The sequence below is a fragment of the Apis cerana genome, linkage group LG10 (assembly GCF_029169275.1).
Source record: "Apis cerana isolate GH-2021 linkage group LG10, AcerK_1.0, whole genome shotgun sequence".
NCBI classification, from domain to species: domain Eukaryota; kingdom Metazoa; phylum Arthropoda; class Insecta; order Hymenoptera; family Apidae; genus Apis; species Apis cerana.
Window position 1 is genome coordinate 10,906,088 of NC_083861.1, and position 15,550 is coordinate 10,921,637.

The 15,550-nt window shown below is 26.6% G+C and overlaps 1 protein-coding gene, 1 long non-coding RNA gene and 1 pseudogene across 4 annotated transcripts in view; 2 read left to right on the forward strand and 1 right to left on the reverse strand.

Moving 5' to 3' along the window:
- On the reverse strand, positions 1-15,200 carry LOC108001489 (uncharacterized). 2 transcript variants are annotated; one of them, XR_009831439.1, is made up of 12 exons: positions 14,804-15,200; positions 13,022-13,399; positions 12,575-12,817; positions 12,351-12,511; positions 11,195-11,349; positions 10,686-11,029; positions 3,847-10,130; positions 2,229-2,357; positions 2,050-2,147; positions 1,453-1,679; positions 847-1,017; positions 1-772 (listed from the first exon to the last, which is right to left on the reverse strand). It is a non-coding gene; the product is annotated as an uncharacterized LOC108001489 (long non-coding RNA). The 2 variants fall into 2 exon arrangements; XR_009831438.1 differs by having other exon boundaries at positions 847-1,679; positions 5,962-10,130; positions 14,804-15,196.
- LOC114578000 (uncharacterized) lies at positions 3,981-5,388 on the forward strand (annotated as a pseudogene).
- Positions 8,930-15,550, forward strand: part of LOC108001435 (protein windpipe) — a 21,828-nt gene continuing 15,207 nt past the window's right edge. The window contains exon 1 of one of the 2 annotated variants that reach the window (XM_062080498.1): positions 8,930-9,325. The gene's annotated coding sequence lies outside the window, so the exon portion shown is untranslated. The remainder of the gene's footprint in view (positions 9,326-15,550) is intronic. The other variant, XM_062080499.1, reaches the window with a different exon arrangement.

Here is a 15,550-nt window from a genome sequence, read left to right on the forward strand (position 1 = left end):
TTCATTTTTTTCAAATATCGAAATATTTGAAGTATATATTTTTATTCGATAATGAATTATTTGAAATGATAATGAAATTGATAATGAATTATTTGAAAATCTAATTAAATTATATGAAAAATCTATCGTCAGATGGTGATCACAGATACGGTGGATCATAGAATTATAACATCGTTTGTTTTTTTACGAATGGATATGTTACAATGTTTAACATTGCGAATCATTTTCATTGTCTCCAACGTAACCATTCCGCATATTAATGTTCTTATTAATTAACAATATTCATGATATTAAAGCTTAATCTATCATGACGTGTTTCACCATAGACTACACGTTTTACGTCACATCGAATTCGATTCAAACTGTCATTATAGATTCTTTTCTTTCTCTTTATAACGACCTGTCTGCCGTCGATACGAAATAGGCCAACTTGTTCATTTCCTGTAATTGTATATGTTAAACAATGCATCTTAGAAATTCATATTCGTATGGCACGATAATAATTTAATTCAACTAGACAGAAATATTGGATTATTGGAAAATAAATGATGATCATTTCAATCGCTTATTTTAATCAAACTTTAGAGTAAATAAATATTGAATACTTGCTTTAATTTGTATTTACATAATAAAATTTTGTATTTTGCATCAATAATCGTTAGATTTTTTAGATAATCATAATTATTTTAAATTAATTAATACTTATCGTTCCTTATTACTGGGGAAAAAAGAAACATTTGGGAGAAATAAAAAATGGATGTATCTTATGCAACTGAAATTACGAAATAGAAGTTAAGTTAACAAGAGTAGCGCATTAGCATTATAATAGTGATATTGAATACTTACATATTGCTATAAATACTGCAATTTATATGTGTGCTGTTTCCTCTGTTCTATTACAAAATACTAATACTAGTTACACAGTTTACACAACTGATCGAGAATCATAGCATGTTCTCTCGTTTAAATTTGAATCATTCGAACCTCATTACAATACATTGTTCATATATAATTAACCTATATTTTTTTTAAATTATATATACATTGTTTTATACATATTATATATCATAAATGTATAAAATTAAAAAGAAATTATTATATAAATTTTAACATTAGCTAGATGATACAATGAGTGCATAAATAGGAAAATTTTTTTCTATAATTTCATTAATTAATATATAATAAAACTTTATTTCTATTTTTTATATAATATAGAACTCAAATGCATCATATATATATTATTCAAAGTACAAAAATTTTTATTACTGTATTAAAATATTTAAATAAATATATTATTAAAATATTAAATAAATTTTAATATCATCAATTAAATAATTAATCAAATTTTAATAATATCAATATCAAACATATTTTATATGTTTTATGCAAACATTGCTTAATATCTTTGAGATTAAACATTTTATAATAATTTAGCTATTTGAATAAAAATACAGGTGTCTTTTTGATCGACGAGAAATGACAGTTCTGTCAATGTCATTGCCAGAGGATTCGCTACGGCCGTTGAAACTCGTCGTGTCCGGGAAGTTGGTCCATTAACTCTTAACATTCTCGTGTTAACGCCGTTTATTGCGTGGGCGTAACGTAATATCTTTGCGTGGACCATTTTATCGAACTGCATATTTCCAACTTGAAGATTCGGTGCCAATTATTCAAATCAACTAAATGATGAAAAATGTGTCATTCATGTTTTAGCATTTAATCATATATGTTAAAATAAATATATTAATCTTCATTTTACCTTAATTTTCATTCCGTAATTTTCATTCAATATAGATCACTTTTGACTCATAATCCGATGATGTAAATATTTAGCATGTATAATTTAGATATAGATAAAAAATGATTTATTCGAAGATTAAGAAAGAAATAATTTTATAAATCGATAAAGAATAAAATAAACCTAAGCGATTTAATTCTCGTTTTAAGAATATCAAGATAAATTTTTGGTTACAACAAAACACGTCTCGTGAGGAATGTAAAGCGAAAATCGAAGTCTTTGAAATTTTTTTACTAATAAAATATTCTTACCTGTACGTCATGAATGATATAAATAATGATTATTTGTAACTTTGCATTTATTCGTAACTCGATTCGCAATGAGGTTAGCTTTTGTCTTTAAGTTTTTGCTAGATACGAAAAAAAATTTTTCAACTATAAAATTATATAAAATTATATCTGAATTATAAAGTTAAGTTTCTTTTACTTACCATCTATAATAAAGTGTTACGCAAGGCATATCTATAACAACCGCCATGGACAACTAGTGCAATTTCGACGATATTAGATTTCCTTTTGATTTGTCTTCCCTCGAACCGAGAGATTCTTTCGAGCGCCCTCTAGGAAAAATAACAATGGATATTCTTCGTTATATTGTCGTGAATACGGTTGATAAAATTTAATTAAACTCCTACGTGATTTGTCGTGGGTTACTTTAATTCAGTCGTATAATTAGATTAGTTGGCAAGGAATGTTTCGCGTTCGAACGACACACGTGTCTGTAATTGAAGAGTACGATTCCTGTTCATTGCATGTGTAAAAATGTTGATTCACCATGCGTGAAACGTTGTCTCTTTGAAATATTTGTTCTTAAATATTTTTCATATGTTCAAATGTTAAATATTCATATATTTCAAATGTTAAATATATGGTTAAATATATGGTTATAATAATAAGGAATCATCAGAAATTGAAAAATTGAATTGAAATTTAAAAATGGTAAATTTAAAAATTTAAAATGGCAATAATTTGTGTAATAATTTAAAATTTTGTTTCAAGTAAAAGTTAGCTTCACATGAATTGATATTTTTATAGTTTTATTATTAAATTAAAAGTTTACATCATAAATATAATTTATAAAATGTTTTTGTAATAGATTTTGTAATAGATTGTAATATATTATCGGTTCGTTATCACTTAGTGATTCATCGAAAATATGAAATATACTGAAATAGTAACGATGAATCATCAATTTAGAAGTTAATTATTGCATAAAAATTTTTATCAGATTAAACATATTTTATTCGTTTTATTTTATCAAAATTCTATCAATCTTTAAAAAAAAGATACGATAACTCTTTGCCATGATTCATAATAATTGATACTATCTATACATCAAATATGTTGTAAATTTTTAATAATACCAATATCATCAGGAAGTTCTGAACAAATATGAAATATTCTTTAACTCGAATAATGACGACTTTTATATATTAGATTTCTTCATGGAATACTGTTCGAATTAGATAACAAACATAATTATATAATTATTTCTAAAAAACTCTTAAACTCAACATCTTTTCAATTACTATTTTTACAATAATATATCTATATTATTACATAATATATTGTATATATAATTATTATATAATAATGATATATCTACATTATTTTATTATTCTTTATCATCTGGCGTATTAGTTGAGTTGCAATTTTCAATATAAAACATTTTTTTCTATCAATCAACATTTTTTTCAATCAATCACAATGACACATCTATTATCATTTTGACAAATTTTCTTTCAGACTCATTGCTGCCATCTAACGTGAAATTATCGATTTATCTTACGAAGAAACTAAAGAAACACTATTAATTCTATTAAAAATGCATTTTATCCAGTATTTTAACCAGATTTTTTCTTGGGATAAATTCGATTATCGAATATTATAGCCGAAAAGGATGAACGAACAAGGTTAGAGGAGAAGCGAAGAAGAAAGAGATAGATCAGGTTATAACGATGCAAGTGGGTTTTGATCTATGTTGGCGACGTCTTGAAGGTTGACCGGAAATTCGGAAGAGGTGGTCGGTTCTGGAGAATTAGCACTGACCTAGGGAAGGCCTCGAGGTCGTCGATGGCACACATTCCGAGTGTGCCTATATTAAGTTAACTGCTTCATAGCTGCCGATTGGACGGCTGGTTCGCCATTGCCAACATATAGGTATATACGGCAGGGCATAGGCAATGCCAATTGCACGCATCCGCAAATTTGCCACCAACTGGCACGCTTATGTTATAAAGTTACTGTGGCTCTACCTAAGTGGTTCCTCTCTCTAAGACATTATGGGTAAAGGTGTGCTCACAACAATTTCTTTCACATATTTATCTATAAATATAAGGAACAAGGACGTTTTCCAATTGAGAAGTTGCTTGACACGTATAATGTTATTTTCAGATCGTACAGGAGTTCCTTTGTGAAAGAATGGAGGAAGAAAGTGGAAGAGAAAAGTGAAAACTTGGTATTGGGCTCTTACATAGTTTCTCTTCTAACAGGACTCGTTTTAAGTAGAAAAACTGGTGAAATTAATCTTCTTTGAGGAGTACAGGATTATGGGTAAAGTATAAATTTGAAATTTGAAATGAGAGATTGTAATGGGCAAATGTTTTTTTAAATGATAGAAAGGCAAAAAAAAAAAAAAAATGCAAGAATTGATATTTGTAGTAATTTTATCGTGTACTGGCTCATTGTCATGCGTTCATTGTACGTAGCTTTAATGGGATTGTAAGTATTATAATCAATCCTGTTAAAACTGATGATTGCTGTTCGAAACACGCGTTTGAATTAAGGAGCTTTTAAAACCATTTTTTCATAATTATCTTCTAAATTATGAGATATTATATAAAATAATATTGCAATATAAAAATAGGAATAAAAAAATTAATAAATTCTACTTTCTTCAGTTAAAATATCCCATTTAAAATATTTTTATTTTTAAAACTTGACTTCTAATTAAAAAACTTTATGCGTTTTTCAGAAAAAAATAATGAAACTTTTTAACTCAGGAGAATAGAATTGTAAATAAGCTAGATTTATTACTACATTTAACGTTTAAAGAAATAGAAACGATCAATAACTAATATCATGCATGCACATAAAAGATCAAAATAATAAATACATATAAATACATCCAGCTACGTCATTTTGCGCATCTAAATCCACAGATGTATTTCAATACTTTTCTTATGTTTCTCCTTCTTTTTTTTTTTCTGTGGTAATCTGTCAATTAAATTAACAAGTAACTGTTAATACTCGTTGTATTCTTGTCTCCTCTTGAGAGTAACCATAATTGATCATCTCGTAAGTTAAACCGTGATGCTAAAGGAAATGATATCGCGCTTGCACCTGTGCCATCAGTCGCTTTACATGCCAAGGTTGTAACATGAGATCATATTAGTATTTGTTCGTCATTTATTTTTGACGAATTCTAGATATAATGAAAAATTTAAAAATTAAACAATTTTTAAAGCGTTATTAAGTGTACAAATTGTTCATGATTAACGAAGATTTCATAATTTTCAAATATACGGAATGTTTTACCTTATTTTATATTGATTTGATTTTCTCAATGTTATTATTCGTAGTGAAAAATGTTTCAGGTAAAAAACGAATGGTGTCAAGAGATACATATTATATACATATTATATATGGTATTATTAATGCATTATTTATATATTCTCTCATGTACAAAGGTCATATGAAAGTCAACTTTGTTTTTTTAAATGAAATTAAGCAGATATTTTTTAATACATCAATTAATGCAACTCCACGTTATAAATTTTGTAGGATTTATTACATAAATTCTACAAATAAAAAAATGCATGAATAGACGAGTTCTTCATAAAATAAATTTTACAAAATTCAAAATTGAAATATCTTAAGTCTAAATAAAATATATTAATAAAATAAAGTAATTAATTCTATAAAAAAAAGAATGTTGAATTGCATTGATTGATGTATTAAAAAAATTGAGTTTCATGTAATCTTCGAAAAAGAATTAATAATATACTTCTCTTAATATTGTTTAATTTTTATATGAAATTTTTATAATGATATTGAAAAAATCAAAATGTCAAAATTAAATCCTTATAAAGACACCTTATATATAAGATGTTCAAGTTTATTGAGCGAGTTGTTTAATAGTTGCATTTTTAAAATTCATTTTACCTCGTGACGTTTTTTTCTTTCATCTCTAACGGTTTTAAATACTGTACAGTTTAATACTTGTCCCAGTTACATTGGACACTATATATATATCTACATGCATGATACTCATATAGTATGTGTAAATGTATTTTTAAAATATTAGCACTACCTTTGTTTATTTTATAATATTTTTTCTTATGTTGATAAGATTTATCACTATTTTATAAATCCTTATAAAATTCATAATAAAAATAATTTCCAATAGATATTGAATAATGTTTACATAAAATGTATGAGCATTTTTGAGATAGACGATGAGAAATAAAGATAATTTTATTACTCATTAAAAGATTACACGTTACAAATTGAAACTATATTTGTAATATAAATACATAATTATGATATTATAAAATCAATAAGATAATTTTCAAATAATTACACTTTTAAATAATATTAGCTATTACTATATATTTATACATTTATTTCCACTTATCTATTCCAAAAATCTAAGTATTATATTTTCCATTTATTCTGCTTATTATTTAAAGATATAAATCAAAATGAAATTAGATAACGATTCGCAATAAAATATTACATTACATCTATTACATTTTCAAATATATAATATTTTTTAAAATTTCAATTTCTTATTACTTTATGACTCACCTTATTACACAAAAGTATCTTACTAAAAAAATATTTATCTTCATTAATCTTATTCCACAACCTTACCAAATACTTAAAGATGTAGCTCAAATATTGAGATATCCCAACAATGTCTCCCAAAATTAAGTAACCATGTTTGACAAGCAATGACTCCCTGATTTGTAATAGCCATATACGACTAGCCAATGGACGTGTTGGTCGTTTAGCTCGATTCACCGCCGCTTGTTTTCTCTCGTCTCCGCTCCCTCAAGAATCTCTTTCTGGGTCAGAAAATATATACGACGAGTGTCGGTCGATATGACTAACAATAAGTCATAGAGAAAGAGAGAGAGAGAGAGAGAGAGAGAGAGAGAGAGAGAGAGAGAGAGAGAGAGAGATCAGAAGCTAACCTCCAAGAGGAGACAATTCGCTCTTGGTCCGTTCAAGAGAGACGCGAATAAGTGATAATCGATAATATGGAATGGCTCGATGTACGAAACAACATCTTATGTATGAAAAATTAAATATTCCCTATCTTTGGGCTGTGAAATCGTGATCCTTCTCGCGAATTATATTTTATGCACAGGCCGCGTTTATCTTTAGTGAGATCATGATATTGCGCAGGAGAGATGTTTTATAAAGCAGAATATTCCTTTTAATCATAAAGATTGAGGAGGATGACCGGTTACCAAGCGACTGTTGTAAGCAGAAATGGATGAGTGGATTGAGTGGATTAATTAATGGTGAGCGACATCGTGTGTTTTGTAAATATCGTTCGCACGATAATTAAAGCGTTTGAATATAGAAAAATTTAATAAAAAAAAAGCATAAAATATAAATGTAGTATGCATTGTAATATTTGAAGAATAAGACAAGTCTCTATTTAAGATTAATTTCTTTAATTTTTTTAATTTAATTTTTATAATAATAAAAATTATATTTTGCATTTATAAATATCTATAATCTAATTATATGTATATGACAATAATATAGTTGTGTGTAAATAGTTTATGAAAAATTTAAATGTAAAAAGTCTACAGAATACAAATGAAATAGAAAAAATAAAATATTAAAATATTTTAATGATAATTGATTGATTAATAATAAAAAATAAATTAATAATTGAATGATAAAAATTATGTTTGATATTTGTTTCATCAAATTTTTTCTTTTTGATCTCTGTTTCATTTGTCGTCGAATATGTTTATAAAAAATCTGTTTAAATTTTCTTTAGAAGTGTTCTGCTTTAAGAAAGCGACTATCAATATCTGATATGATTTTATAGAAATATTTTTAATGATATTTAAACTGTTTGTATTTGTGCAAATATGATACTTACAAGAAATAAAATTATAATCATAATATTAATCAAAATTATATTCAATCTCACGAATAGCGCGAATTAATAATAAAGGTAATGAAATTTATTCCAAGTAATTGATTGTTCCAGTAATTATCTATAACATCAGATATAGAAAATTTTCTAGTATTTAATTTATTACATTATATTAATTATTACTATATATTAATTAATAATTGTATTATTTATATTAATTTTTAAAAATAAATTTTTAAACATATTGATAAATTTCAAATACAAAAACTGCACTCAATACTTAAAATTCCTTATTCCTTATATAATCTTATATTATCAACAATATATTTCAAAAATTTTCAATGAACTATATAAAAATAATCATCTTTATTACAACTTTTAATCAAGCCGTTTTCAATTATTTTAAACATATTGATAAATTTGCAAAAACTCAATACTTACAATTTGAACATTTGTATCCAATATTTAAAATTCACATCATTAAAAATATAAAATATCTCAGATACATTTAATCATAATTCTTACAATCTTCAATTTTATCTACTTAAAAATTCATACCTTAAAATTCACATCATTAAAAAAAGATCTCAAAGATATTCAATCATATTCTTTTAACAAAAAGCTACACTCAATATTTAAAATTTAATATTTAAAATTTCTAAATATCTTACTCTAACAAACGTCAAAGATCAAAGTATCCGAGCAACTATATTCCACATTTAATACTTAAAATTCAAATAAAAAAAAAATCTCAAAAACTCTTTAATCTTTACAACTTCCAATAAATTATCCTCGACTGAATCTACTTAAAATCTAGGAGAGAAAAAGAAAAGAAAAGAAAAAGCAGCAGGGGGTCACCTATTCACCATTTCAACATTTCAACACACGTTTCTAAAGGACAAACCATAAGAGATCGTTCGCTCCTCGGTACGATTTCACCGGTTCCCTTCGAGACAGATCGCGCACACCTATCGCTACCAAGAGTGTGCATCGCGTGGTGGGGTCCGCGAGAGAGCGGGGCCAGAGTTGGCAGCCCTGCTCGCTGGCTACGTTCTCTCGCCCGTGGTCTGTCAGAGTCCACAGTCCTAACTCGGCCTCAGGCTACGATAGATCGTATCTTACGCACGTTCGATCCTCGTCGTGGATTCATCTTCGCGCGCGTCTTCAACTCGATCAACCGACCTCCACTCTTTCAACTCGCCACCGATCGAACGACCTTCCAAGTGTTGCACCTCTGCCTTCTCTCTTGCGCCTTCCCTATCGATGCACAAGTATCGATAACATTTCCTCACAGACACTTCTCTCCTTCTATCCCACTTTCGAGTGCATTGGTGAACCGTTCAAGGATACTTTTGCCGTTTCAAGGATACTGGGATACCATAACGAAAGATCGGAATTTAGGAGGTAAGAGAACACGTGGTTTCACACTCAGCCTTCTAGGGAAGCTGGCCTTCACTCTTGAGAAATCTTGCTTCTGGCTGGAAGCAAGTCAACTTCGTGAAATTGAAGATTTTTTTTAAATTATTTTTTTAATTTGGGATTAGGTTTTTTTTTTTCTAATGAAGTTGTCGCTCGTTGATGGATATATACGTAGATCTCAAAAGGAAGAAATCATAATGTGTGAATGATTCAGAATTTTAATAAATTTTTCTATCTTTTGTTGTGGAGAATTTTTTTAAATAAATTGTTTTTAACTGGTATTCGATCGATGGGTGGTTAGATCTTGGTGATGGTATGTCAATTTTGTATAAATCTCTGCGAAGAATTGCTGTGAAATTTCGTTTTAAGAGGAAATGGAAAACGTAAAATCAGTACGAAAGCTTCTTATCGCGTGATACAATAGGATAACTACAACAATTTTGATGTCGATCTAAATCTAGTTTCTTGATAATACGTAGGTACGTAACATGGCCATTTATGTATTTTATACTTAACTACACTTTCTTTGTAACTCGAACGAATAATCTATTTATACTCAATTGTGTAAATGTAATCTGATTCTTATCTCGTATATCTTTCCTTTTTTCTTCTTCTAAAACTCCACTTCCGATGCATTTAACGGCCGACCCATATTTTTACAAAAATCTGAATAGATCCCTAGAAATCGAGTAGAATCTCGAGGCAGGCAGGGTCACTCGATGGGGTGCAAGAGACTGTTTTGTTTTCTTTCGTGATAAATGCTAATAGGTTATCGCATATTTCTTCGTCTCTGAAATGAAATTAACAGAAGAAATGCAGTAATTAAGTTGATCTATATGAAAATTTAAAATTACGTTCGATTGAATTTACGTTTAATTTAATATAAAATATAAAATATAAATACGTTTTATAGATAGGAGTTAATGCACGGTAAGATAGGAAAAGAATTGATAATAAAATTGAAACTTTTTAACAGTAATAACAGTTTCATCGTGAGCAAGTAATATTTCGAAGTAATTGGAGGATAGATAGTTACTTGGCCGATTTGAGGAAACATAATAACATATATAACTTCACATTTAACGATTAATAATTATATTTTACGATTATATCCATATTGAAAGTTCAATTTCTATAGTAAATTATTATTTTTAAAATATACATCTTATCGTAAAATTAAATTGGTAAATAAGGTATATTATTAACCTAACATGTTCAATTTTACAATATTATTATTCGTTCTTCGTAACATGGATAAGAGGAGAGAAGAGGAAAATTTTAGTGGCATTAGACTCGATAGTTCAAACGAAAATGTTACTATGATGTTAGTAGCCGGTTGACATACCTCCTACAACTACTTGCTTTATTCATTCATCGCTTTTCTTCTTTGACCGTTCGTTTGTCACTTACATAGCGATAGGTACGACAAATACATTTATCCATCAAAAAGCTGTTTCATTTGAACGTTGCATCTTCTGTTATATAAATAGTAGTTGTCGTTTTGATTTTATTTTTATCGCGTGAATGGAAAATATTTTCCGTCTGTGAAACGAGATATTATTGGTCAATACGTGTTTGTGCGATTGGATCGGCACGTAAATCACGATTAGTCATACTATCGAGACATACTTTCCAAATTTCTGATTTAGAAAGCGAGTAATTTTCGAAAAATTATCATCGATTTGCATTCTGTAATTTGTAATCAGATAATTAATATTTTTTTAATAATAAGTAATTTTAATACGAAATAATAAAAATCTGTACCAATCGATAATTTAATTTAATATTTGTAAATAAATATTTTAAAAAATTCATTGCGAGCATTGATAATGATTTAACATTTTAAATACATACCATATAAAATGAAATCCGAAGTTTGCATGTGAAAATTAGTATTGTCATTTCTTTAAGGCATGTACGTAGTTTATTATTAGATCTCTTAAAGGCCATCCAACGTCGTATTGGTTTTGTTCCATACCGAGTTATTTTGGCTGTAAATAGCTCCTCCACTGTAAATACGAATGTTCCATTTCAAGGGCGAATCAACTCTACAACTCTTTAATTTTCTTAAGATCACGATGACGTTGGATATTCTTGTAAATAAGCTCAGGATTACATACTACTTTTGATTAACATGTTGCACAATACTTATCCAGGTCACGAGAGGAACTTAAGGTCGTACAGGTATTATATCTGCTCACAATCGAGCATAACGAATCCAAGATACACAAGTGTAATATACGTAAAACTCTTTCGGGATTTTCGAATTTTAAACAATTTATTTCACGTATATAAAAAAAAAAAATGAAAAGATTTAATCAAAGACGTCTATTGTTAGAATTAATTAAAGATTATATTTTTATATCTTCTAAATATAAAAATTTTAATCCATAACCGCGTGATTATATCAAATTAACTTAGTTTAAAATACGAAGTTATAGCATAGTTCTGTTTTCTATCGATTGGAGTTACACCACTATGAATAAAAATAAATGGAAAAATTTAGTGTAAAAGATTCGAAAAATATCTTTCTATTCTTAAAACACTTTTTCGTAAGATATATTTTCGTTGCAAAAATAATTTCACTTGTCTTGAAACTATTTTTATATATGTGTATATGCGAATGTGAATCAGAAATATTTGATCAATTTCTTATTTATTTATTTCTTTCTTTTTTTTTTTTCTTTGATAAATATTTTTTCAACGTAGATACGAACTCTTCCTTGAAATGAGAAGACGTGAAATAATAAATATTTTTTTAGGAGTGTTCGATCGTCTCAAAGCATTGATTTGCCGTTACTTAATTAAGATGATATTGATTGAAAGTGATTGCTGGTATTAAGAGATGATTGATATAATAGAAATTCATACAAGTGACGCGTGAATTGGCTTATAATAGATTGTTAAATATTGTAACAGAAATATAATCTACAATCATCTAAATGTTAAATTAGCAGCAAGTATGCTTGGTATATAGTACACTTGTTAATAGATTTTTTTTTTAATTTACCATTATTTCATAGGTGTGTCTAAAAGAATTTTGCAAATTAAACGTGGATTTTATATATCTTATCTTTGCTATAAACTCATGAATTTACGATCTTTGGTATTTCTATGCAATTTCTATTATAACTTCGATAAATTAATTAAGAATTTATAACTGATGAAAATCTGAAAAGATAAAGATGATTTTTAATTCCTCATGAATTTTAAGCATCAAAAAATATCACATACCTGAATATTTACATCTCAAGTAAACTTATAATATTTTTTCTACTTTTTTTACAGTTGCCATAAATTCTAAGCATATAAGGAATATCATATGCTTGAATATTTACATCTCAGCATACTTGTAATACTTTTTCTATTTTTTTTTATTTATCCTTTTAAATGTTACAAAATATATAAGTTTCTCGATTAATTGTTATTTTAATTACAAGTATCAGCGATAATATGTACAGCGATTTGATGATTTTTCTAGAAACAGAAAAACATTAAAAATAATTCATATTCAAATTACCAATGTTTTATTGATATATCTATATAGTTATATGTGTAAGAAAAATGTAAAACAAAAATTATTTAATGAATTTTAAAAAAAATTTTACGATTATTCAAATATGCAATAATTCAATACGAAGTCCAATTGATAAAAAACAGAATATTCAATATACTACTCACAATAAATTTCCAATTATTTACAAAAAAATCAAATAACGTCATTAAAGCCATTTTTTATCACTTGTTTCTTCATCTTTGCATTAATTAAACTAGTTTTATTAGTTATTTCTTAAGTTTCGTTCTCTTGTTTTTTCTTTTTGGTTGATGAAAACATTTAACAATATACAGAGAATATATTTACAGATTTTTATGAAATAATAGTTTAAAAACATCTTTTCATTAATCAGAATAGAAATTATTATTGTTACAATAAAGTTTTTAATAAAAATAAAAATTTTTTATTATATATATATTTTTATTACAATTCTAGTAGTCATTATTTAAATATTTATGATAATAGTTATTCGGTTATTTGTCACTTTTATCTTCATTGCTTTCCTAAGAAAAAAAATGTAATGTAAGTAGCACAATTTTTTCATTCTTATGATAAGCTTGTTAAAATAATATATTTTATAATTCATTGATTGCAACACAAAGAGATAAGATTAAGATAATATTTTACCTCATTTTATATTTTTTTTCTTTGAGAACGTAACATATTATACAATTACAAAAAGTGAATTTAAAAATTTTATGATCTTATTTTTCGACTAAATAAAGGATCACAGTACGAGTTAAAAATTAATAGAATACGAAGTAACATATTATTACTAATTTGAAAAATGAAATTTTTCCAAAGAATACACGTATCTTTATCAATGAGTGACATTACGTGTAATTATCACGTTTTAAATGAGTTAAAAATTTTCTTCAAGTGATTTTATGTATGTTTTTCTTATCGTTAATCATTCTGTGTTATCATTATTATATATGATAAACAGAGAATAACAATTTTATCTCTTTTTTTTGCATCATAGAAATTTTTAATATCATTTGTATGACATAGAAAATATATGTTAATATAGCTATATACAGGTTAAATGTCTGAAACATTTGTAGAAATAGTAGAAATTAGATTGTAAATAATTTTTTGAAATATTTCGTAAATTCTTTTTTTTTTTAATCTTTATTTAGAATTTTTAAAGAGATCATACACTGAAATACATTAGAAATTCTATATTCGTCATTAATATGAAAATCGAATTTGACGTATAGAATTTATATGAATTGAAAGAAAATAATTGGCTCTTAACCTCAAATTAACTCAACGAAATAAAAAATAAAAAAATTCATTTTTATTGAGAAATCGTTTATATCGTTTATAAATTAATATTAATAATTAATCAATACTAATTATAAATGTTTTATTATATTACGTAATAAAAACAAATAAAAATTTGAGTAAAAATGATGATTGAAAAAATCAATAATGATTACGATATTCAAATATTTATTTTAATATTTTATTATTAATTCTTTGTGGATATTGATTCTGATTCTCAGCAGATTGAGAATATTTTCTACATAAAATAAGATTATAAAGATTTAAATATTACAGTTACACAAGAATGTATATTGTTTCGTAAAAATTTTATGGTTAGATTTTATTATATGCAAAGTAAGCAATCCTTATAAAGAAAGTATCATTCATAAGAATATTGATAGAAAAATGTAAATATGCTAGTTTAGTTAGAAACAGCAGGAACTGCAGAAAATTAGAAAACAATCTAATCTTTTCATACCAAATACATAAAGAAATTTCATAACAAGATTTTGCAATGATCACAAAATGAAATGAAATCAATTTGATTACTAATGAAATTGAACATCGTATTATATATTAAAACTTAATTTAACTTATTTAATTTCATTTAATTTTTAACTTTTTAATTTTAACTATACCTCTGATGTCGATGTAGCGATATTTATCTAAAGTAAATTTAAGATATCTCTAATCACAATTATATCCGATTTCGATTTACAAATAATCGATATAGAAATCGCTCGAATGTTATCATTTTTCTGAAAATCACGTTTCGATATTGATTACAAAACCTATGATTAAATGTGATCCCGCAAAACCGCAAGCTCGCTTATCCGTTATACTGTTCTTTGAAAGGCAACGTTGACCTAAACATTTCAAACTATATAGAAATATGGAGGCAATTAGCCGCGAGAGGTCGTTGTTACTCATCTTGGTTAATTCATGAATCTCTCACTCGCGTCTCCTAACGCACGTGTCGAGTAAGTAATATACGCATGAATCTTCCGCGAAGGTTATGTACCTTCGAACGGGAGAGCATTGACGCAATAACTGGCACGTGAAAGATGAAAAATAACGAAATAGGAAATTGAAAGGTAACGAGAGGAAAAAGGAGGAAGAATAAGATGTGAAAAACAAGTTGTAAGAGGTATATAAGATGGATATAAAGATTGTTAAAAATTCTGATGGCGTCGTAAAGAGAATCGTATTATTAGGAATAGCTTGTAAAGCAACAGTTATGGATGATTAAAACGGACACTTGTTCTTCTGTTATAAATATTATACTTATTGCGTGTACCGAAGAATAAAAAAAATTAATTTAGCTTAATTTGGTGTATTTTCAGCGATTTTCACATAATGAATACTTAAACATAACCTCTATTATC